This window comes from Antechinus flavipes, chromosome 2, assembly GCF_016432865.1.
Source record: "Antechinus flavipes isolate AdamAnt ecotype Samford, QLD, Australia chromosome 2, AdamAnt_v2, whole genome shotgun sequence".
NCBI classification, from domain to species: domain Eukaryota; kingdom Metazoa; phylum Chordata; class Mammalia; order Dasyuromorphia; family Dasyuridae; genus Antechinus; species Antechinus flavipes.
The window spans coordinates 671,263,646-671,278,798 of NC_067399.1; the positions used below are offsets into that span (position 1 = coordinate 671,263,646).

The window sequence follows — 15,153 nt, forward strand, 5'->3', positions numbered from 1 at the left end:
TGGCTTAACTCAAGCTTTGAAGGAAGCTGTCTAAAAGACAGAAGTGAGAAAAAAGTGAATTTCAGATATGAGGGACAGATTGTGCCAAGTTGTAGAGATGGGGAATGACCAGGTATCAAGCATAGAGAATAGCAAAACCAATTTTTCTGGACTATATTGGAAATGGAGAATGATTTCTAACAACAGTAGCTCAGGGCTGGACTGTGATGAATGCTGAACAGGGGAGTAGTTGATCAAAGGAAAGAATCCCAAATGTTATAGTGTCAGAATTGTTCAAATTTAAGTCTTTTATCAGTTTTTGAGTTACAGACAGCCTTCCAGACCCTATATAATCTTTCCAGCATTTAGGGATAAGGTTGTCAGTCTGAGATTGATTCCTTGGTCAGCAAAGGTCCTCTTTTGGTAAATTGCAGGCTAATTGTATATATGATGCCTGATTATGAAACCAAAACACTTCCTGGTAACTTTTAAAATTTTAATTTAAATTAAAAATGTTAGGTCCCATGTTTGTCTCCTCTTGACTTCTCAACTGTCAAGGTATGCATATTGGGTGTTTGTTGGCATTGTTTCAGTCAATGCAGTTCTTTTTACACTTTTCCATTTCTTTATCTAATATCCCATAGAGTATTCCCACTAGGAATTAATATAGCACATTTTTTAAAATTATTTTATCATTTTATTCATATCTGGTTATTTGTGACCCCATTTGATATTTATCATGGCAAGAATTCTTAAGTAGGTTGCCATTTCCTTCCCCAACTCATTTTATGCATAAGGAAACTGAGGCAAACAAGGTTGAATGATTTATCTAAGGTCACATCTGAATATTTCATTCTTTCACTCAAGACTTTCCTATGGCTCCTCATTACATTGAAGACAAAATATGAATTTCTCCATTTGATATTTAGAAACTTTCACAACTTGATTAAAACCCAGTTTTTCAATATGATTCCAGCTTTTCCCACCTCGTAAAGGATATTTTTCAAATAAACCATGCTTCTTCCTCTTTCTTGTGCATGCATTTTATCTTTAATCTCCATGTCTTTGCTAGATTCCTATCTCTGGTTCAAGTTTCCTAAAAGCTACCTGTCTGTCATTTCCTTTGCTTTCAAAATTAAGGAATTGGACTGAATGACCTCTAAGATCCCTTTCCACTTTAGACTTTCTGACACACAATAGGAGCTTGATAGAATCTTGTTGAATTGAATGTCATACAGACAGCTCATTTCCAGAGATATCTAGAAATCTTATTTTGATTTTTTCCCCTCTGATTTAGGTAATTGTCCATAATGCCCAGTTATCTCATGGAGTAAAAATTGACTAAATTTGATCCCAAGCAGTCCTAGCTGCTTGTTTCGGGGAATGTTCTTAGACATAGGTCACAAATGAATGCCTTCATGTTTTGTTTTCATACTATCGGGCTGTCTGGGGGGGATACTTTTTTTTTTAAAGACTCCCTCAAGAATTGGCTTTGGAACTGACCAAAAATATCCTCAGCCCAACTATTTTTTTTTATTTGATATCTTCTTTTCTTGCTATTTTTCTATGGATAGGAAGCAAAGAAACAAAATTAATGGAAACTGCCAAGTTCTCCTCCAAGTATTGTTTTTCATGCATAATTTGTGGCTTATGGTAATTAGCTGACTTCTCTAAACTCTCAAAGCCAATTAGGGTTAATTTGTACTGGTTTACATGGGGTAATGTAATGAGAAGCCATAGAAACTTCTTGAGTGAAAGAATGAAATGTTCAAATGTGATCCGGGGCAAATAGGGCTATATTTATAATTAGGGTAAGTTATATTTCCTAATCCCTAAATCATTTGTTTCTTCCATTATATCTGGCTGCCTCTTTTTTTTATTTCGTGTAATTAATATAGAAATGAAGTATCCATGCCAGTCATTTGGCATAGACATGTCAACATGACATGAATTAAAATATTTACCATTAAAGGGCAATTAAAAATGTATATTACTTTATTTGCATAATGATGATCATAAGAGATAACATTTATACAGGATTTCTTATGTGCCAGACACTGTGGTAAATTTTTTATTTCATTTGATCTTCACAATAGGTCAACTAGTTGGAACAGTAGATAGAATGTTGAGTCTGGAATCAGGAAGACTAATTTTCCTGAGTTTAAATCTGGCCTCAAATATTACTAACTGTATGAATCTGGCCAACTCACTTAACCCTCTTTCTTTCAGTTTCTCATCTGTAAAATGAGTGGAGAAGAAAATGACAAACCACTCTTCTATCTTTGTCAAGAAAACCCCAAGGGACATGAAAAATCAGACACAGTTAAAATGATTCAACAATAACCTCAGAATAACTCTGGGAGGAAAGTAATAATATTATTCTCATTTTACAAATGAGGAAACTGAGGCAAACAGAGGATAAGTGACTTTCTCAGGATCATGTAAATAGTAAATATCTGAAAGTAGATTTGAACTTAGGTCTCCTGACATGAGGAACCAACTGTTGCCTAAATGAAACTAGCTGCGTGAATTGTTTTAGTAAACTGACTTAAATGACTATGCCAGGAGAGGAAAGAATATTACATTGATTGTTAGATTAAAAATTGTATTTTTTCTGAGATTTTAAAAGATGAAATAGATCATTTTTCTTCTTTAGATTTATTTTCTTCAATCTGTGAAACAAAGAAACAAAACCTATATTAAGCACCTGTAACAAAGACTGTGTTAATTGCTTGGGTTACACATAAAAAGCAGAAAATACTTCCCCCAAGGAGCTTACATTTTAATGAAAGGGACAAATAGTATCTAAATAGAAGATACAAAACATCTGGAAAGTGATCTTAAGAAGAAAATAAGTTCTTATAGTTGTACAGAGGTTGCGGAGTGTGGCCAGGAAATGCTTTCTGAAGAAGATGGTCTTTGAGATCATTATTGAAGGGATCCAGAGAGTCAAAATGCAGAAATGAGGAGGAAGATTATTTGTAGGCATGAGAAATAACCAGGACAAAGGCAAAAGGTAGGAGATAGAGTGTTGTGTATGAGCAAACAGCAAGTAACACTAAGCTAAACTGTGGAACAAATAGGGGAACTACGAGTGAGAATAGAAAAAGAAATTACTTTTGCTTAATGAGTCTTTGGACTCATTCTATCTAATGATTAGTTTAAAAGGAATGGAGCTGGGAAGGTGAACTTGTTTATCTCTAAATTCTCTACCTTAAGTTCATGTGGGAAAGAATAAAGTATGTTTTTAAATACATACATGCAAATATATATATATATATATATATATATATATATATATATATATATATATATATATATATATATATATATATAATTTTTTTTTCTAAGAATTTATGGAAAGAACTGAAGAAACCCATGGCATTATTTGTTGGAATGTTGGGGAATTCCATTGGCAAACTTTGAGGGAAATTTTAATGGGGAATTTTAAATTGGAATTGTGTTCCAAGAAGTGTTAAAGTAATCCAGGAAGAATATTTTAATAAACAATGATTCCTTTGTCTCCATAATTATATCTCCAGTTATTTGAATCAGTCCTCATTTTGACAGAGTAGGAGATTCATTGAAACTATAAAAGGGCATTGTGGGATGACAGTTTCCATAAGACACTTGAATTTTAATGTCTATACGTGAAGACAAAGTAACATTGTGGAAAGTGATCCAGTCTCAGAGTCTCAAAGACTTGGCTTCAAGTCCTAACCAGAAAATATAATTTAGTTGCTCAATGCTCCCAGATAAATCTCTCAGATTTTCACTTGTAAGGTACTTGCCGATCTTTATTGGTAAAGTTTTTTGTAGGGAGAATTCATTTTATAAATGAAATCAAAGATTATGGTTAAAAAAACATTGAATAATGTAATAAAATAAAATACAATACATTGGGCACAATATCACAGATGGTATAATTGTGGGGGGGGTGTTTCTCCAAAGCCATATGAATTTTGCCCATTGGAATATAGAACGCACAGAAGATTTTACCTCTTTTCTAAAATAAGCCCAAGGCAGAAGTTTCCACCTGATACTGGTAAACTCTATTAAGATTTGCATGCCATCATAGATTTGTGCTGCATCTTCTTTATAGAACTTTATATTTAGTCTTGGGAACAATACATAAGACAAAATTGTGAAGGCTCCAGGAACAATTCTATCTGCATTTAAGGGTTGCTCAAATTAGGTTCTGGCGATGGATTAATCAATAAAGGAAATTCCCTGTGGAAGGAGTTCTGCCTAAGCAGGCTTTTCTATGCCAGGGGAAGATATATCATATGCCTATAAACCTTGAAGTGAAGGATAGAAAGAATTTATAGACAATGAAAGAAGAGCAGGCTCCTCTCTTTATGGCTGTTTCTACTATTCAAAATACCACCTACTTTGATAGAAAATATTAAGACACTCATATGAAGATACATCACCCCATAAAGTATATTGTAAATTAGTTTCTAGAGTGGGGAACCTCCCTGCATTTGAAGTCTGAGAACCAGCATTCCAATTCCAGCTCTAATCTATGTTATATAATTTTGGACATGTCACTTTGTCTTCTAGTGCCTCAGTTTACTTATGTGTAATAAAGATAGTAAAGGGACCAGATTAGAATTTCTCCAAGGCTCCTCCCATAGGGCTCCAGTAACTATGATGCAAAGTAAATTTTGTTCATTGATAACCTTTAGACTTTAAGTTAGTACAGAAGAACAAACTCTGAAACAGGATGCTGGAGGTCTGGATTGCCCACCCAGAAAGTTACCTTGGACAGCTCATGTAATCTTTTTTCATCGGAATGAGATAATTTCAAAATGCCCTCTGGATCCCAAACTAATTACATGATCCCCCAAACTGACAGCTGGGTTTTTAGAAAAATGAAACTTTACTTTTCAAAATTGTGCTTTGAAAATAAATTAACAGCTGTAAGTATCTAAAATATGGAAACTAAGATTAGGAACTCCTTTGCAGGATCACATAACTATGAAATTAGAACTGTAATGGATCATAGAAGTCATCCAGTCCAACTCACTCATTTTATAGATTAGGAAATCTAAGGCTCATATTGGTAAAGTGACTTGTCCAAGATCATAGAGGGCTTGTCAGGCAAAAAAAAAAATTGAACCCAGGTTTGCTTGACTCAGAAGTGAATATGATTTCTATCATGTCACTGTTCTTTGACTTTCCTTCAATTCAATTAGGTGTAATTAAAAAATATATATTTATCAAGTACAATTATCTATAAGGCATTGTGCCAAACACTGGGGACTCAGTGCCAAAACAATAAAAAATCAGTCCATGTCTTGAAATAGGAGATAGAATATATTTAAAGATAAGTAAATAAATGGAAATTGAAGAGGAAGAATTGGGTAAGGATAGCAGTTAAAAGGCCTCTTGAAAGAGGTAATGGTGGCACTCAGCTTAGAAGGAAGGTAAGGACTTTGAGAGATGAAAATGTGGAAACAATACATTCCAGCCTCAGAGACAGCTTGTGTAAATTAATGGAAGCAGGTGATAGAATGCCAGGTTCAGAAACAGTCAGGAAATCAGTATAGTCGAAATACACTTTGTTTGACAATTATCAGTGCTAAATCGGCATAGAAGAATAGATACTACAGAGAAAACAAAACACCAGATCATAATAGTAAGAGCCAATCCATTCCAAAAAGATTTCATCACTCTGTAAAATGCATGAAAAGGCATTGTGAGGTACTGGAAATATAAAGGCAAAACTAACCAGCCAAACCAACATAAAAGTCCTTGTTCTCAAGATCTTTACATTTATGCAACATGCAGAGTCCTAAATAGGAAAGAAGGGCCAATTTTAGCAAGCTGCACAGCCAATGGGAAGCAACAATATGCTACGGCAGTCAATAAACTTCATGGTATTCTGAATTACTTTGGAAGAGGCCAGGTGGAAGAGTTTCCAGAAATAAGAAAGTGATGGTCACATTGTGCTCTTCCTGTGTGTATCAGAGGAAATCTGGACTGTTCTGCTTAGTTTGAGATATCGATAAGCTAGATAACTCCATTGATGAACAAACACCAGGAAGAAGGGTCTTAAAATCATGTTACACGAGGATCATTTGAAGATTATGAAAATGAGAAGCAAAGGATCACCTAGTAAATGATTTGATAACATGTGGAAGGAGAGGATGCTAGCAAAGAAGGGGTTCAGGAGGTAGGAAGTACCAAATAGACTTTGACTTGATGAAAGCTAAGGATTCTGCAAAGCAGAGTTGAGGAGGATAACCATTACAGGTTATGGGTAAAAATGGTGATAGGAGATACAACCCTGTGTCTCTTGCATAAGTAGGGTATTTTTTTACTAGAATATAAGCAGGTGTCCTCAAACTACAGCCCGCGGGCCAGATGCAGCAGCTGAGGATGTTTATCCCCTTCACCCATGGCTATGAAGTTGCTTTATTTAAAGGCCCACAAAACAAAGGTTTTGTTTTTACTATAGTCCGGCCCTCCAACAATCTGAGGGACAGTGAACTGGCCCCCTATTTAAAAAGTTTGAGGACCCCTGATAGAGTATTCAAGAGAAATCATATGTCCTATACTAGGCAAATAGATTGGAAATTGCAGAGTATAAATTTCAAAGGAGCTAGCATTTCCTTATTCCTTCCATGTGAGTCCATATCCTCTAGCAATTTTGACAAACTGTTTTGTACATCATGTAACTGATAATCTGTTGATATTCAGAGAGAAACTTATACAAAGACCAGATCCTACAAGGAGATCATCAAGAAGATTTTTCTTTGACCAGATGATGGAATAGAGATGAATATAGATAGAATATAAAGGATGGAAGAAAGAAAATCAATGATGGAAATGTGCTATCTTGTTATTTTTTTTAATTCAATATTTAATGGCTAGTCCATGAAACCAATTGTTGAAAATTGGGATGAGATTGGAGCAAACTGGAGTGTTTGAAAGAAAAGAAGCAACTTCCACAGTTAATTCGATTCAGTCCAATTCAACAAGCATTTATTTCTCAATAATTGTATATGCCAGGCACTGTACTAGGCATTGGGCATACAGATATTAAAATAAACATGCAGAAAAGAAGGCCTCAATGAGCTGAAAGAAATAAAATTAAAGTTAATCATTGGTTACTGCCACAGTATTTCATTCTGCATGAGTTTGCAAAAAAGCATCCATGGTACAAGGGTTAGAATGCTGAACAAATTCAAATCCTCTCAGGTTCTTGTTAACTTTTTGACCTATGGCTAGTCATTTAATTTCTCTAGGCCTGAGTTTCATTATCTGTAAGAGGGATATTGAGTTGATGACCTTTTAATGTCCCTTCCAGTTCTAAATCTACAACCACGCGATCCTCCAACAAAACCAAGTAGACAATACAAGTAGTAAATATTATGTTAAAACAAAGTGTCTATGGTTAACTTAACATGAGAGAGTATCACCAATGGGAGTCCTCACTCCATCAATACAAGTCCATCCAACCAGACCTGCCCAAAGTGGATAATTCCTTTCCATGCACTCCCGGTGTGCTAGACATTTTCTTCTAGGCTTTCATTCATCTAATTCATTCATTCACTTATGTTTTTAAATAATATTTTGTTTTTCCCGATTACATGGTAAAATTTTTAACGTTTGAGGGTTTTTTTAAGTTTCTAGTTCCAAATTCTATCTCTTCTTCTCCTCCCCCATCCCTGAGATGGTATGTCATCCAATATAGATTATACATGTGCAATTATATAAAACATTTGCATATCACATCTTCAGAGAGAGAACTGATATGTATTTATTTCTCTGTTTCCATCTTGTATGCATTAAATCTATTATAATCTCCTTGATGGTGGACATATCTTTGCGTGTTTGAGTCACGTTAAAACATGGTGTAGCATCTATTTTGCAGATATTTCTCCAACTCCCATTGGTAAGCCAAGTTTCTAGAAGTCATTTATATTTCCTGAGCAGGACAGGCTGTCTATCTCACCATTTTGCTGGTTTATCATCAAAGTCAAAGAGCATGAATTAAGCAAGTTTTCTTTTTTTTTTCTTGAAATGCTCATGACGTTTGAAGTGTGACTCATTGCTAGTAGACTGATTTGTTGCTGAAATAGAGAATTCCAAACTGGTTTACTATGTTACACAAAGCTCTCCAGGTCATGTTTAATTCTCTTCAAGTAAGGTGTTTTCAGGGTTATTTGTGTTCATACATCAACCCCAAGGCACCTATGATCCTTTCAAATTGATGAAGAAATTATCCTTAATTCTTTATTCTTATGAAATATCTAGAAGAAGAAATCTAGAACTAATTCCACAGATTATATAAAATTAAATGGAATTATTAAAACTCAAAAAAGGACCTAGACAGTAATTCAAAATAACCTTGTAATGCCCCATCTATGTTACCAGAAACTATCACTGTTGCCTGTGCTATAGAAGTACCACAGAAAAGCCCAACATCTCAATATATTAGAAGATGCTTCATGAGTCACTGTAATCCTATATAAATATTAATAATCTAAAATAATAGCAATAATGATAACAAAAAGCACTGCATAGTTCTTTGGAGTTTGCAAAGTGTTTTTCATTTATAGCAGCCCCATGAGGTAGATGCTATTAATATTTTCATTTTACAAATGAAGCAACTAAGGTTAAGAGAGGGCAAATGATTTTCTCAGTCTCCCAGCAAATAAATGTCTGAGGCAAGGTTTTACCTTAGGTCTTCCTAATTCAAAGCCTTCATCTAATTTATAATATTTCTTGACTCTTTCCTGATCATCTCTTTTAAGTCCCAACTCAGACTCTAACTCTGAGAATCTTCTTCACTGTCTCAGCTTAGGTTCTATCTCCCTGAATATGCTCTGAGTCAGAAAAAAAAACAAACAAACAAACAATCAAAAAAAAAAAAAAAACTTATCTTCCTAAGTTCAAATCTGGCCTCAGACACACTTACTAGTTGCATAACCCTGGTCATGTCTTAACTGTAAAATGAGTTGGGGAAGGAAATGGCAACGCATTCCAATATCTTTGCCAAGAATACTCCCAAAAAGAGCTGGGAAGAATTGAATATGATTGAAAACCACTGAACTGAAAAGATTATCATCTAACTGGAATAAGAAGTCAGGAAGACACTAAGTGCAAATCCAGACTCAGACATTTAATAGTTTTATGAGCCTGGGCAAGTCACTGAACTCTATTTGCTTCAATTTCTGCACCTATAAAATGATCTGGAGAAGGAAATGACAAACTATTCCATTATCTTTATCAAGAAAACCCCAAATGGGATCATGAAGAGTTGACCATCACTGAACAACAATAAAGGTACATAGTGATTAAGGTATGCAGCCAAAGTCTGCAATCCAGAGGACCTTCTTCTCCAGTCTTCTACTTCATCAACTTCCATGTTGCCTCCTTGCAATTATCTGACAAACAAAATACACACAAATGCAAGTAGGAGAAAACTGGGACATGTCTAGCATGTAAGCCTTGGTTAGTGGAAAGTCAATAAAGCAGTGTTGTTTTGAACAGCCAATAGGCTGTTTCCTGTTTTTATTAAAAGAAATATGACCTTCAGTAGCTCTGAAGAAACCTCTCAGCTATGCTCAGCAGGTCAATCCTTTATTAATTCACCTTGTCAGTTTTGTTCCCCACAATTTTAAAAGGATATGGAGAAAACAGAGAAGGTAGAAAGGGGTTGAACCACATGGATTCAGACATACTTCTTCAATTCTATTATTCTAAGATTTTGTATTTGAAATTTAATTTATTTTTCCCTAGAGAGAAAGAAGAAGGTCAAATCCAAGTAAGAATCGCAACTATATCACCCCAAGAAGGAAGATAGGAGAGGGAAAAAAAAATGGATTTTTTTTAAGTGCTGGGGGAAAAAAAAGGAAACTCAGAAACAATATTTTTGTTGGGAACACTCCAGCCAGAATCTATAACCAGAGGAAATTACATTTGGCAGGGAGCCTGTATGGACACCTGAGGATTCTTAGGCCTTTGAATGTCTCTGGGTGACTCAATCTAAAAACAAACCCTTCTGAATTCATATCTTATAGTGGCTTTTGATGTCTTTCTAAGCTCCCTGTTCTTACTCTGAGTATAAATGTTATGTGAAGAAACTCACCCAATAATTCAACTAAATTAGACTAACCCCAACCCTAAATGCACAGTGATTAAGTTCCTACTTTGTGCTAGAGTTTGTAATAGTCTCAGGAAATAAAAATTCAAAATTGAAAAATGATCCTTGCCCTCAAAAGGAATATCTTTTATGGGTTTGGGGGAATTGAGCAGATTTTTTTCATGGTTAAGTAAGAGAAGAAAAGCTTAGTGAAACAAAGGAAGGAGAGATGCATTTGGCCAGTAGGAAAAAAAAAAAAAAGCTGGGTCATTGGCAATAGAAATGGAGATCAGAGAAATGCTACAGCGATGAACAGTGGTGCTCCATGATAATAGCAAGACCTGCCATTTTGGTAGAACCTTTAAGATTTGCAAAACTTTTGACTGCTATGACATGATCTGAGCCTCATAACAAATGAGAGAGGAAGATGTTACAGGTATAATGATCCTCATTAAAAAAAAAAAAAAAAAGGAAAGTAAGGCTTATTGGATTATTTTTTTTTCTTCAGCCTCATATAGCCTGTGTGGTAGAAGCAAGTTACTAAAGATAGCATTTTATTGACTTGTCTAATTTCATCCTCAAAACTTTGTGAGATAATAATATTATCAGTCCCACTTTGAAGGGAAACTGAGGATTAGAAAGGTTTAGTAACTTCTCTATGGCTACTTAGATAAGTGTAGGGAAAAGATTAGGCAGTAGGTCTTTTTCAGTACCATTCATATTATTTTGAGTGCGTGTGAACACCCATATGAATACAGATATATGTGTGCATCTTTATTCAATTACAGCCATATCATATTCATTTTTATAGTTTCTCTATCATCTGTAATGTTATGAAGTCAAAGTTGTGTTTGGTAAAGGTTTAACAACAAGATTTCAGGCTTGGAGGAGAAATTCTATCTACAACACAGTTTCCATTTTAATCTGAATTAATTATAATTGCATTCACTTTCCAAAATCTAGACAATTAGCAAAATAATAGATTAAGTCCTGATTTGCAGTCTTTGCTAATTTCTCGAGTGAGTGCTCCCTGAAAAATTTAACAATTAGCTCTCAAGAACTAGTTCAAGCTGGCTCCAGCATCCCCCAAAGACAATGGAAAGAACACTGGATTTAAAGTCAGGGTTCAAATCTCAGCTCTGCTACTTATTAACTGATGTTACAAAAATTGTTTCACATTCTTATTTCTTGGTTTCCTCATCTGTGAAACATGGGGCTTAATCGCAAAGGTCTATAAAGTCTTTTCCATTTCTCAATTGTTAAATCCTATTTTTCCTCTTTCTTTTCCTACAAGATCTGACTTCATGTTTAAGCATTTTAGAAGTGTTTTTATCAAATTGTTTGATTCAATGATATTTTATTTTATCCCAATCACATAGAACAATAATTTAAAACATTTTGTTAGTTTTTTTTTCAAATTCTGAGCTCCAAATTCTTCCTCCCTCCCTCTTGCTCCCATCCCATGAGACAGTAAGCAATCTGATATAAGTTATACATGTACAGTCACATAAAACATTTCCCTATTGGTCGTTTTGCCCAAAACATTCAAAAGACTAGAAGGAAAAAGCAGAGAGGAACTGAGAAAAGAGAGAGAGAAGAAAAAAGAAGGAGGAGGAGGAGAAATAGAAGGAGAAAGAGGGAAAAGAGATAGAGGAGGAGATAGAAGAGGAAGAAGGAAGGAAGGAGAGAGGGAAAGAGAGAGAAGGAGAAAGGGAAGGAAGGGGAAAAAGATAAAGGGAAGAGGAAAGAAAGAAATGGAGGGAGAGAGAGCAGTGGAGGGAAAAGAAGGAGGAGGAGAGGAGAGGAGGGGAGGGAGAAAAAAATATTTGCTTCAGTTTATATTCAGACAATATTAATGTATTCTCTGGAAGTAGACAGCATTTTTCATTGTGAGTCCTTTTGTATTGTCTTTGTCATTGTTTTGCTGAGAATAGCTAAGCTATTCACAGTTCATCATATAATATTGTTGTTTCTGTTATGTTTTCCTGGTTTTGCTCATTTCATTTTGTATCAGCTCATGGAAGACTTTCTGGGCTTTTATGAAATCATCCTGCTTGTCCTCTCTTACTGCACAATAGTATTCTATCACAATCCTACACCACAAATTGTTTAAGACATTACTCAATTGATGGATTTCCTTTCAATGTTAAATTCTTAACTACCACAAAAAAAAAAGTGTGGCTATAAATATTTTTGTACAGATAGGTACTTTTTAAAAATCTCTTTGGGATACGAAACCAATAGTGATGTTGCTGGATCAAAGAATATACACAATTTTATAGCCCGTTGGGCACAGTTCCAAATAGGTCTTCAGAATCAGTTCACAACTCCACCAAAAGGCCATTAGTATACTAGTTTTCCCACATCTGGGGTAGAATGGTGGGGTTTTTATATACCTTTTTTGTGTAATTTAGCCTCGTTACAGTCAGTCAACCAATGAGAATTTACTGAGCACTCACCAAGTGCCATGCTCTTTACTATGCACCAAGGATACAAGAGAGATAAAACCAGTACTTACTCTCAATAGGTTTACATTCTAATTGGAGAGACAAGATACACATCACTAAGCATATACAAAATACATAGAGTTTTGGGGATAAATAAAACTAGTCACAATTCATATTTATGGAATGCTTTTAAAATATGGAAGGTACACTTTTTGCAACCTCATTTGCTCCTCACAACAACTATATGAAGTGAATGTCATTATGCTTCCCATTGTACAGATTACAAAATTGAGGGTTAGGAAAAGGAAAAGCCAGTTAACCAGAATAACACAAATGAAAGCATTGAAGATGGTGCCCACAGGGATGGTTTTATCATTAACTGTATCCTGGTCCACAAGCTTCATGCTGGTAATATATTTCTTTCTGGCAACTTAGACTGCCTTACTGATTTCCTATGTGGATCTTATTTTAGAGGATATGAATTCTGTCTCAGCTCCTTGGAAAAGAGAGAGACAATAGTTTTCCACTGAAGGTGGAAGGTCATAAATCATCATGAGGTTACTATTTTGATCACATGCCATGAAGACGTTGAATTTCATTTTGATTCAATTGATGATGATGATAATGGCCATCATGGACAAGGAGAGACGATCATAATATCTACCTTGGTATAGTCTGCATATTGTCCAATCTACCCTTCTGCCTCTTTAGACAGCATAAAGAGCCTGTGTCCTCTATGTGCTGGAGGTGAGACTGACATTGGTCTGGACAGCCATCACTCACTCATTAAGACCTCATGGCAGCCCAGCGTTATCTCAACAGTTAAGTTCATTCTAGGGAAGTATTCCCAATATTCAGAGGCATGGGTGATACCACTGGCAGCAGCTAGAGCACTGGATTTCAGTAATTAGAGGAGAATCTCATCTCTCATCAGAGAAGTAAATAAGGCAAATGACAGTCATGTACATGCTTGACAGCTTTTGTTTTATAAAGGAGAGTTCTTTTGAGCATTATGTTCATTGGGAAATAATAAAGCAATATTTAAAAATCACCAATAATTTTGTTTTGTGCTGTTTTAAGTGCAGGAAAGAATATAATATCTCAAGAAATATCCTCATGAAAATGTACATGACAATATTTACTTATTTAAGGATAGTTGTTAAAGGGTTAAATCTTCCTTTCTTGCACATCTCTCACAGGCAGAATAGATTATTTCTCAATCATTTTCCTGCACTGATTTTTGGCTGCATATCTGTCTAATTCCCTCATGAAGCTTCAACTTGTTTAATTTTACCACATTACAAGATGTTGTTTTTCTCTTCACCTAATGACTGAGAAAGGTTTAGAGAAGTTGTAAGGTTTAGGCTGGACTTTCTGACTGAATGACAGATTTTTATCTTAGAGTTTAGTTTTGAAAAAAAAAAAGTTAAGCTCATGTTTCCTGGTTCATTTTTCTTTCCATGATCATTAACTAAGGCATAGTGAACAGGGCTTTTCTTCAGGCTTCTGTGGGCTGGGTTAATTATGTGTTCTATCTCTTCCCTCCCACACTGCAGTTTCCATGAGTAGACTAATGCCAGTCTCCTGGGAGTTTCTGTTGCTTTCTTCTCCATCCCCTTCAACTGAGGCTGGATTTCATGCTATTTGTCCCTGTCACAAAATTCCCAATGTAATGGAATATTTATATTATCCCAAGACAGATAATCAGAGTACTTCAACTTGAGTTTTAATTTCTACTTTTTGTGTTGTATGATATTGAGCAAGTTATTCACCTTCCCTGAGTCTTGGAAACTTGGGAAATGTAGGATTGGGCCAGTTCTGAAGTCCTATGATTTGTTGAAACTAACTAGTTCAAAACAAATTACTTCTAGCTCTCCCTTCTCCCTCTCTCCCCTCCCTCCTCCTCTCTCTTAAAGGAACTAACAAAAATTTTCTATAAGAAACCTCAGCACATATCCATAGGTAGGCCTGATCATTTTTATTAAGCATGTGGAAGTAGGCTTAGATGGGACCATTGTATGATCTCATAAGATTGAGAAGACACAGTGGTGAGTTTATCAATTGCTGTTTCTTCTGATTGGCTAAGACTATTCTTTAGTGGAAGGAAAACAAAAACAAAAACAAGAGGACAGCTATGGGGGATGCAGTTCTTCCATCACTCACTGCATTCAATAAAAGCATTTGTGCAGAAATGGTTTCCTGGCAATTTCCTTCAGATATTCCTGGGCTGTAGAACCAGCCATGGGTTCCACCCAGCACCACTGCTGTCTACTCACTTTCCCTTGTCTGAAAGGATATATTCCAGAAGAAAAATGAGCAATTCACTGGGCATCTTAGGGCCGATCAAGGATCACAACCCCATAAGGAGTGTCTGCTTGGTGTGTCGTAAAAGAAAAATATGGCTACAATAACAGTTCTGAATTACTAACTCATCTTGTCAAGTACAGAAAATAAAGAGGCAAAAGCCCATCCTTTAATGAGTTCCCGCTATTTATGGCCTCAGCATGGTGATTAATTAACCAGCATGGTGGAATTATGTTTTAAGACTATTGTGCATCCAATTGAGAATTGAATTCATAGAAACATGTCCCCACTCCCCCCCCCCCCATTCAGGAAGTGAGCCAGTCTTCT

The 15,153-nt window shown here is 35.5% G+C and overlaps 1 protein-coding gene across 1 annotated transcript in view; it reads left to right on the forward strand.

Annotated features, from left to right (window-relative positions):
* Positions 1–15,153, forward strand: part of PCDH15 (protocadherin related 15) — an 859,006-nt gene that overhangs the window by 622,599 nt on the left and 221,254 nt on the right. The window lies entirely within an intron of this gene.